Here is an 11,125-nt window from a genome sequence, read left to right on the forward strand (position 1 = left end):
CTGGGAAGCATCACCACCAGCATGTCCCCATGCCCTTCTTTTTCTCCCTGAAGGTCCCTGAACATGGTCATTCAGTCCAGTCCATAGACTAAGTGAAGACAGGACTCCTGTCTCCTCTAGGGATAATCAGGGAAGAAGAGAAGGGGTTCCTCAGCATTTGTAGGCAACCAGAATAGTGAAGTTTATCATCTTGATCAGGACTGACAGCCTGAGGGTCAAATCTTGCCAACTGCCTGGTTTTATGAATAAAGTTTTATTGGGCATAGCTACAGTCATTTATTTAAATATTGTCTAAGGCTGCTTTCACATGAAAATGACAGATTTGAGGAGCTGTCTCAGAAACCACATGGCCTGCAAAGTCGCAGAAAAGTTTGGCCCACCTGATTTTAATCTTAAAATTCTTCTTCCTCCTGGGTATATACTCTGGGTAAACTCTCACAAACGCTTGCCAGGAGACAACTAGGAGAATGTTTGTAGTAAAACTGTATTAGCAAAACCCTGGAAACAGTCCACATGTTCGCCAAATGGGAGAAATGATCAATCGTATCATATGCCTACAGTGCATATGACACAGCAGTGAAGATGAATAGCAGCTGTACAGGTTAGCATGGGGGAGTCTCCCGTAATGTCGAATAAGAAAAGCAAGTCAGAAAAATACAGACAATACAGTTCCATTTGTAGAAAAGTTCAAAAACAACATCAAGCAATATGAGTAGGGGCACACATTTGCTAAAAGGGGAGGAAAAAAAACAAGGACATGATAAACACAAAATTCACAATAGTGGATTTCTGTAGGGTAAAAAGAAGGGAGGGATGGTCTGGGAGGAAAAGCTTCAACAGAGTGGGAATGTTTCTATTATGCAAAGGGGTATGTCCGTGGGAATGTATTGTCGTTTCCATTTTATTTTAACATCTCTGACATCCGGATGATTTTTATACTGCTGTCAGCCAAGTGGCAGTCACTGCCTTAGAAATATCTCAACCAATTTGTTTCACTTTTGTTTTCCTTTCAATATATGCACAAGAGATGGATGACAAAGTCTGAAAGATATCTTTCAATAACTATAAGATAAAGAAACTAAGGGACATAAATACTCACTATCCAGGAACACAAGAAAGGTTTAGATATATTGTTAAGGAATAACAGAATAATCCAAAATGCTCTGTACTGATGAACTCTGTAAATTATGTATGCATGTGGAAAGCGATTCTAAAAATAAAAAAATCGTAAATGAGATTATGAAACCTCATTTCATAATGAGATTATGCATTTTTAAATGTCCATCATAAAAAAGTCTTTCCAATTAAAAAAAAGTTGTAAATAAATTTCATGAGTCCATGAAAATCATTAAATTGTTAACAACAGTTGGTAACAGTTGGACTAGAGTAACTGTTGATGACAGTTAACAACCATTGGATTTGAGAAGAATGCCTCTGAGAACCATGTGTGTTTGTATGAGCCGGGGAGTCATCTGCTAGCCTTGCAATTCTCTGCTCATCCCCTTCTGTGACAACAGGGTCTACTAGGATGGAAGTTGGGTTTCCAGTAAAACTTAGGGACTTTCTCTGCAGAGCAAATTAAGTGGTAGAGGTGGAGGAGGTGAGAAATAAGATACGGATTCTGGGAGGAGTGGTAGCTTGGGAGGATGAGAGGAAGCCCTTCTCAGTTGCTCTGGTGGGTGGCTGGAAAATCCCATCCTGTGATTCCCGATACACAAAGACCAATAGATTGTGGGGATCAATGTGTCCTTGGAGTTCACTCTTGAAGCAGTGGGTCTTGGTAAGAGGAGAGAAAGAGCCGTGTTCTCTCAGACCTGAGAGGGATTTGGGGGAAGCCTTCCGGAAATGTGAGGAGTTACGGGGTAGAGGAGGGAGATGAAGGGGAACTCTTTCCAAAGCCTTTGACTCAGAGCCCCAGATTTTCACTAGGCCAGAGGCTGAATCAGCCTAGGTAAAACAGCTTCATCTTAGGATTCTGCACCCTTGGCTTTACCTTTTGTCTTTCTTAGCCTGTATTACGCATTCTCACTCCCTCACCCCAAAGGACTTCTTTAACACGAACCTAGTCAGTCCACTATGCAGGGCGTTCGCTGAGCAGACCCACAGTTGACACAATTTACACCTCCAGTGAAGTAGTAAAGTGGAGGTGGGGACTTGCCCACCGCAACGTGCCCCGCCTGGCACTTGCTCTGGATTTCCTTTTCTATCTTGACAGTTCATCAAGAGGCACATGCACAGATACCTACGTATTTCAAAGCAACAGGCATCTTCCTCTGGAGGGAGACATCAATTTGGGTATCAAGTCAGTACACCCTATCAGATCAAGGCCAATAGTTTGGACAGCAATATTCATCACCATGGTAGCAATTCTGCAGCTGCCAAGTGCAATTAGGCAATGGATGGTTGATTACAAACCGACCAATGTCCCAAACTTCAAGTCTGGCAACACACATACATACTAGAAGGGGTTTTTTTCCCTACAGCAAAATAAGGTCATTCACAGGATTGTTGTGATCGACTGGAGTCTTTCAGACAGAAGAAAGACGTGCTATGGTGGGAGGCATATTGGAGGCAGTGTCGTGGCTGGCAGAGCAAGCGTGATGTGATGCTGGGGAACACAGCAGGGGCCACGCCATGCAAGGTTTTGAGGTCCATTTAAAGGATTTTGATTTCTGACCTTGGAGTGATGCAAAGCCATGATATGTTCTAAATAGGGGAGTGGCCTGATCAAATGTGCACTTTGTGGAGGGTACTGTGGTTTCTGTGAAAAGAAGTATTTGGCTGGGGGGCTGTTAACATGGGACTTCATGTCACTTCCTATTTTTGGCCACAGGATCTATATAATGAGGAGATTGGAGGGTATGTTTTGAAAGACACCGTTCCATTTGAAATATCCACGTGGGGTGGACATGTCTTCAACGAAGGACTTGTGGCCCCAGCTGCTGGGGGTGCTTCCCACAGAAAGCCTTCAGCTGGCAGTGAGTTTGGAAGTTGCCTGGGTTCCTCACCCGAGGTGCACGGCAAGAACTGATTGATGTGGAGTGTGAAGGTCAGGCCATCGTAGCCCAACACAGACCCTCTCTGAAGGGTCACTCCCGTTCAAGAGCTCAGCTTCGGGCTTCCCTGGTGGCGCAGTGGTTGGGAGTCCGCCTGCCGATGCAGGGGACACGGGTTCGTGCCCCGGTCCGGGAGGACCCCACATGCCACAGAGCGGCTGGGCCCGTGAGCCATGGCCGCTGAGCCTGCGCGTCCGGAGCCTGTGCTCCGCAACGGGAGAGGCCACAACAGTGAGAGGCCCGCGTACCGCCAAAAAAAAAAAAAAAGCAGGGGGGAAGGAGGGAACGGTGACATACGTGAAGAAGGACAAACACAAGGCCACAGCGGGAGGGATCTTGGCTAATCCATATGACCAGGCAAAGCAATGGTATCGCTCCTGCATAGCCCTGAATGAAAGCAAACAGGAATCAATGGGCTAAACACCATGGATTCAATAAAGCTATTAAGTCACAGCAATTCCTTTTTTTAAATTTAATTTTATTTATTTATTTTTGGCTGCATTGGGTCTTTGCAGCCCTGTGCGGGCTTGTCATTGCAGTGGCTTCTCTTGTTGCAGAGTACGGGCTCTAGGGGTGTGGGCTTCAGTAGTTGTGGCACACACAGGCTCAGTAGTTGTGGCACATGGGCTCTAGAGCGCAGGCTCAGTAGTTGTGGAGCGTGCGCTTAGTTGCTCTGTGGCATGTGGGATCTTCCTGGACCAGGGCTCGAACCCGTGTCCCCTGCATTGGCAGGCGGATTCTTAACCACTGCTCAACCAGGGAAGCCCCGGCAATTCCTTTTGAGGCCAATTAATCCTTCCGTGGCTATATCCCCTGTTGCTCCCAAGACTCACTACTCTCCTGCCAAGGAATTTGGGTATCATGGTTCCCAATAAAGGCTTTGTCATCGTTTGTCTCCTGCCAGCCATTTTATCCCTGTGGGAGGGGGACTCCTTGGCATCGGCTGTCTTCCACCAGCCCACTGTTCTTGCTACAACCCTAAGTCAATTGCTTTATGTTGCAAGGGAAACCACTTAATCTCACCGGCTAACACCTAACAAGGGGCCAGATCTCTTGATGGTTAGTGACGCTGTTGGCACCCTTCCCAAGGAAACAGATCATGTTACCATGTGTTCCTTTGCTCATGAACACAGTAGGGAGACTTACCCTGTGACAGGTGCTGTATTAAGAATATCATATGTATGTGTCTTATTTCATTCCTGCAATGGCCCTATGAGATAGGCACTATTGTGTCCATTTAGTGGACGAGGAAACCGAGTCTTAAATGGTTTAGTAGCTGTTCAGTGTCTCAGGACTCCAAAGCCTGCCTCATGACCACCATGTTATACTGTCTCCATGTGCCTCCCCAATGGAAACCCTCCAGGACTCCAGGAAATGACCGAGTCCCATCCCGCCCACCACCCACTAGCATCAGAGAGGATGGCTGAGAGCATCAGACACACAAAGAGGAGTGGACTTCCTCCCAAATACAAAGTCTATGTTCGGAGAGAAACTGACGAATAGACGTCCACAGTCCCCTGGGCTCTTACCAGCCGAAACTCTCATTAGCACCAAGCCAAGCAGGAGGGAGTGGGGGAAATATGGCAGGTGAATGAGTACTAAGGACCAACAACCTAGATTGGCTACAAGGAGAACTCTCATGCAATACACGAAGGTAAATTCAAGCCATTGCTTTGGGGTTGAACAAGCTGGGTCCTAATTCCCGGCTCCTCCTTTAATCTGTATGACCTCTGGCAGTTTGGGCCCTGCCGAGAAGCCACATTCCCATTTGTACATTGGAGATGTGTATCTCACAGGGCAGCTGGGAAGAATGAAGGGGGTATTCCACATAAGAGCATTTACCACTTGCCTGCCTCAGGATGAATTCTTAAATGCCAGCTGTCGGTATTATTCCCAAAACCAGACCACAGTCATGCCAACACAACACACACACACACACACACACACACACACACACGCTGCCTTAGGCCTGCCTGGCAAATTGAGAATCTGTGCTCACAGAAACCTGACTGTTCTTTCCCACTAACCAGTGTGTCCCTGGCTACTTCAACTCTCTGCCCTGCGTTTACCCAGCAGCTAAACGCGGATAACAGTATTGTCTACCTGCTAGGTTTGTGGTCTGGAATATTCAAAAGAGAAAGATTTTAGGGACAGCCTGGTTCCTGATTTTACAGGTAAGATCACCCATCGTCATGCCCTCTTTGCCCAGAGTTTTAGACTCCACCATTTGGCTGTCCCAGTACTGCAAAATATGTTGATTGGGGCATTAATCCAGTGTTTGAAAACGGAGCAGGGCAGAGCCAGAGGTGAGCGCAGAAACAGCCAAAGCTCCCCGCTCACCGCACTTGGAGCCACTGGCCACTAGGGGCCGCTGGTTAGCCACAGAAAGCTGGAAGGATGCCTACCTGGCAGGTTTTCAACACCGAGGTTCTTATTTAAATGGCTTCCTGGACTATCAGAAATCCAGCTCAGGGACCCTTGCAAGGAAGGCTGACTTTATTTTCCATAAGGGGGTTAACCCGTTTCCCCCTGAGGTGGAAAGAAAAGGAAGAGGGGCTGTAGCCTGCTCCCACCTAGTCTGTGGGCCACAAGGCTGGTGGGGGAGGAAACACCTGTGTGGCAGCATTGTGAAGATCCTTCCTTCACCTGCAAGAATTTCCCCAGTGCCCAGTGACTGAAATCCCTTTAAATCTTATAAACGCTGTAAACTTCCAAAGCCCACTGATAAGTGTAGAGTTTCAGGGAAGGGGCCACATGTCAGGCCACTAGTAAATGCTATTACATAGGAAAAGGAGTCCGTGCACAACGAGGGAGAGCGTGCAAACCTAGAGTTACCAGATAGAGGTTGAATTCCAGTTATTGGCTGTGAAGCCTTGGACAAGTTACTTAACATCTCTGAGCTTTAGTTTCCTTTAAAAGCCCTACTTCATGGGCTTTTTGCGTGGGTTTACTTGAATGAGATAACGTACACAAAATTTCTGACCTACTGAAAGACTAAGTAATTAGCTGTTCTTCTTCTTTCTTCAGGTCAAAGTAAGCTGCACTCAAGGTCTGGAGAGCAGGCATGCTGGCAGGGGTTAGGGGTTTAGGAAGAGGAACGGGGGTGACAAGGAAAGTTTAAAAGGCAGGAGGAGACCAACGTAGATGTCTCCAGCTCACTGACATCCAGATGAAGCAAGTCAAGAAGCTTCAAGATGTGTGTTCACATATTCAGAATTCTTTTCCCGTTGTGTGTTTGTAGGGTGTGCCATGCAGTGTGTGTGTGAAGTTAGCGGTGGTATAACTAGAGCTCAACTTTATATCCCAGATGCCAGAAAATGGGTAAAGTCCCCTGGAGGCAGGACACCTGAGGCAAAATGAGACTAGAAAAAATATCAGTTGTCAGAGAGATCAGGAACAATTAGGGAGACTCTAAGACTACCCACTTCTGGATCCCACGCTGGGAGAAATGCAAAGTGAATCAGAGCACATCCACAGGGGAGCGAGTGGCTTGGGTGGGGGACACAAACAGTCCCCAAAGATGAGTTGAAGAAATGTGGAATGTTCCTCTAGAAAAAGAGAATCACAAAGGGAATTGGATCCCTATCTTTGGAGCGCTCAAAGACTGTGGAGAAGTAGAAGCAGCCGGCTGATTTATGGCAGGGGCCCAGGAAGGTAAACGTAGGACCAATGAGCATTGGAGAGTCCATGAGTCCCCTAATATCTTCACTCGTGTGTGTGTGTGTGTGTGTGTGTGTGTGTGTGTGTGTGTGTTTACTGTACATATTGTGCATCTTTTAGGGGGAAAGGATCGATCTATAGCTTTCATCAGATTCTCATGACCTCAAATAAGTTAAGAATCCCACATATAAATAGTAACAGCTAATATTTATCAAACAATTACTAAATGCCAAGCACTGGGCCAAGCCCTTTATGCGAGTCATTGAATCCCCATAAGAACCCTCAAGAGGCAGTATAGCCAACTATGAATGCAGGCTTCGCAGCCAGCCAGCCTTAGTTTATATCCCAATTCTGTCACTAGCTAGCTATGTGCCCTTTGACAACTCACTTTCTCAGTTTCCTAGTCTGTAAAATGGGGATAATAATAATAACTTCAAACGGTGTGTATGAGGATTAAGTTGGTACCTATCAAGCTTTTAGAACAGCATGTGACAGATACTGTACAACTCTTAGCTATTTTGTGACATGCTGATAAATGTTTTAAAACTGGCCCTTGAAGAAAATAAAGCTCTAATTACAGTAGTATTCAATATTTAACAATTTCTGTGGTGTAAATATTCCCAACGTGGCCAATTTCAAGCTATCAAACTAAAGTCAATCAGCTCACAAGAATTCTAAAAATTTAACAATCAGCTTTCATAAGATGATACAAGCAGGCTCCAGCACACCACTATATTAAAGTTCTCCTCTCTCTCTCTCTCTCTCTCTCTCTCTCTCTCTCTCTCTGCCCCCACCCCATCTCTCTCCTTCTCTCTTGATGATTGTAGATGGCCAACAGATGTCTTCCTAGCTCCTTGAAAGAGTGGAGTTTACGTAGAATTGGGAGAAGCCAAGTTCATATTCTGTTGGAGGTGACAGGTTAGAATAAAGGGAATTTAAGGAAAGCTGACAAGAGAATAGAACCTACTTGGGTCAAGGAATGTTTCTGCAAATGGTAGACATGGATCTTCCTTGGGGTGAGGAGGAAATCAATAGCTACCGTGTATTGAGGGCTCATTACACGCAAGGTCCTATCTCCCCATTCTTCCGTTTAATCTTCACAACAGCCCCTGAGGTAGGTGGTACTAGGTGGTCCTTGTCCCAGGTTCACAGAGGAGGGAAGGGGAGCTCTAAGACATTTAAGAAATCTGCCCAAGGATGTGTGGCAGGAGGGGTAAGAGCTGAGGGTGGAGCCCAGGACTGTGTGACTAGATCTAAAGTCCTCACTTGGCCCACTTTCCTGTGCTGCTGCTCAAGCAACAGAGAAGCATCCAGGGAAGGCCACTGAGAAGGGTGGCAAGGGGCATCTGTGCAACTCCCTGGGTAAATTCTAAGGGGGGAGCCTCAACTTTCACCATCTTTCCAGCAGCCTGATCCAGAAAGCCCCTTTGCAGATGAATTCTTCAAGCTCCTCCATGAACAGAAGGCTCCCCCAGCCACCCAAATCTCCAGGACCTTTCTCCTGCTGCTGCTGCTGCTGCTGCCATGGGGTTGCTCCCCCATGGTCGTTCTCTGGGACTATAATTATCCCCCGCCCTTATCCCACAGACTTAGTTCAAGCACTCAACCTGAGGCCATTTTGGGAAACGGCAGCCATGGAGTCACAGTCACGTGACCTACAAAGACATGGAAAAATGTTAAGCTTCCACCATCCCTGATGCATATTTTCTTTTTACTCCTCTAAAGGGGCCATACAGGATATAATTAGGATGACAGTTTCAGGAAGGAGATTTTTCATTTCCAGTCATGGCCGTGTCATTTGTAAATGATGTGACTTTGGGTGATTTACATCATCTCTTTGGGCCTCAGTTTCCTCATCTGTAAAATGGAGATGAGCATTCCAAAGCACTATCGAGAGTACTGAATAAAGTAATATTGAAAGGGGTCATAAAGGGGACTTAAAGTCCTATTGTGAACCTATCATACACTCAATCAATGTTCACTACTATAGTCTGCCCATAGATCCATCTTCCAAATGCAACTTAGGGGAACTTATTGGGCCCCCTCCTCCCATTCTGAAACTCTGGTCCTAAGACTCCTTAACTTGCTTTTATTCAGCCCCAAGGAGTGGTTCACAAAACTTTGAAAAGTTGCTGATCCCTTTGTAAAGTGGAAGCTATGTATCCTCTTTCCAGTGAAATACACATATGCAAGTTTTACGTATAGTTTCCAGAGAATATCTTGACTCCAGAAGCCCGTCTTCCGCCATGCCCACCAGACTAAAATGCTCTGTCTTCCACTTAAATTTGTCCATCCTTGATTTGGCTCCCAGATCCCTGCCTCCTCCTGCCCCTTTTCTATTGCCCCGATTCCTCTGATCCTTTCTACATGCGAGGGTTTTGCGGCCTCCCCTTCTTGCCCGCCTCTAATCCCTTATTAACTAACATAGCCCTGTCATGCACTGGTAACCCCCATTACCACTAAGAATCAAACTAATTTGGTCCATACTTTCAAGTATACATTGACAAGGCCAGAGACAATTGTCATACTGTACAGAGAAGATCCTGAATTATCTTCCCTTCTAACAACCACAATTCCTTAGACTCCAGTTTACATGCCACCATATCCACTGTTGCCTTTTCTGAAGCCACCTCTCTATCCATAATACTCCTTTCAGCACCATTACGTTAAGTTGAACAAGCTCGATACTGTAGCAACCTGTCTGCCACGAAGGATAAGCCCAATATATATGTCTTCCAAAGGCAACACTTCATTGGGATCTAGGCTGAAATTGAGCAAGTCCCCAGAGATAATACACTCTCCCGAGAAGTAGAGAGCACGTTTAACGAGTAGACATATCATAGCCTCTTTCATGTCATGCAGATCTTATTATACATGTGACCATCGGCAAGCCCCTCTGAGCCTTGCCTTAGTCATCTGTAAAATGGAAGTAAGAATAGAAGTAAGGGTGGTGGAGAGCACTGAATAAGAAAGCCTACAGTTAGCGCTCAGCAGTCGTTCACTAATTGAACACCTATTTATTGAGAACTTGCTATGAGTTGGCCATCATGGCGAGAATGAGAATTGCACTTTGAGAAACATACAGTGCCGCCCTCAAGTTGCTCCCAGTGCTTTTGGGAAAACAGATCTTGGCACGTCTGTGTTACAAGAACGCACAGGATGCTCTAGGAACCCAGAGAGAAGGGACACAGAAACATGCTTCGCATACAGCAGACACTCAGCAAGTGTGACTTCTTTTCCTCTCTTAGCTGACAGGTAGACCCTCCAGTAACTAAATCAATGATCTTTTTACAGATGGTGCCCCAGAAGGGAAGTTCTTGGTAATACCTGGCTTCTCAGACACAAGCGGCTGACATTTCCCGTCATCCACCCAAAATGCAAGGGAGACAAATCACCCAAGCTTTGTGAGACAGAGGACAGAGAGCCATTTAGACCAAGTGAGTTGAGCCCAACTGCTCACTGCATTCGTTAGAGCACTCACTGTCCTCATCTTGTGGTCAGGAGAGCAATAAGAAAGAAAGCAGCCAGGAAAATTAATCAGGACCCAGAGAATTTCAATAAAATGTTAGTAGAAGTCAGCACCAACTGTGGGGAGGAGAGGAGGTGCAGCCTCTGGGGCACTGGCTCCTGTTTTCATTGGGTGACTAACGTCTAGCCAGACCCCAAAAACGCCCTGCTGATTCCTAAGCTTGGCTTGTAGGTGGTGCTCATTTTGCCTACAGCAGAATCGCATTTCTCAGCTCTTCTTCAGCCCCGACCCTGCCCAACGTCTGCCCTGTTCTGCTTTGATTAGTAACCCCCTGCCCTCCATTCCACAGGCCCCTACTTATAGTACATTCGTGGCCCTTTCTGGGGCAGACAAGTATCGAGTATTAGAAATCAAAGAACTAGGTCCCAGTGTCTGCTTCTAACCCACCACAGAACCATGATCCAAATCTACCTCCTCACTAGGTCTCAGTTTTCCCATTTGTAAAGGGGGGGCACTGGAATAGACCTTTCCTAATTTTTGCTGTCTTTCCACTGTCCTTGATTCTAAGAAGTGCACACATACCCTGTGGTTTTCAATAAAAGGGTTTTAATAACAGTTGCACCCCTAGCTGATATTAGAGGACCAAAAGGTCTTCCTTTATTCTTTTCTGCTCCTAGCAAAAACTCAAACTTGAAGAAAGAAGTTGGATTCTCTGCCAGCTTGATATGGACCAGCTTTCCCTTTGGATCTTCCTATTCAATCCTCCACTGGATTCAGTGATTTCAACACCCAGCCTTGCCTTCCCTGTATTGCTAGGACAGTTCCTTGCAAGTATGTAGTGCTCAGTTCTTTAAAAGGCTGCCTCACCTATTATATTCCCTGACCGTCTCAGGATTTCCCATCTTATCTATAAGGAAACTGATGCTGAGAAAACGTAATT

The sequence above is a fragment of the Mesoplodon mirus genome (genome assembly GCF_964341445.2).
Source record: "Mesoplodon mirus genome assembly, contig: HAP1_SCAFFOLD_949, whole genome shotgun sequence".
Classification (NCBI taxonomy): domain Eukaryota; kingdom Metazoa; phylum Chordata; class Mammalia; order Artiodactyla; family Ziphiidae; genus Mesoplodon; species Mesoplodon mirus.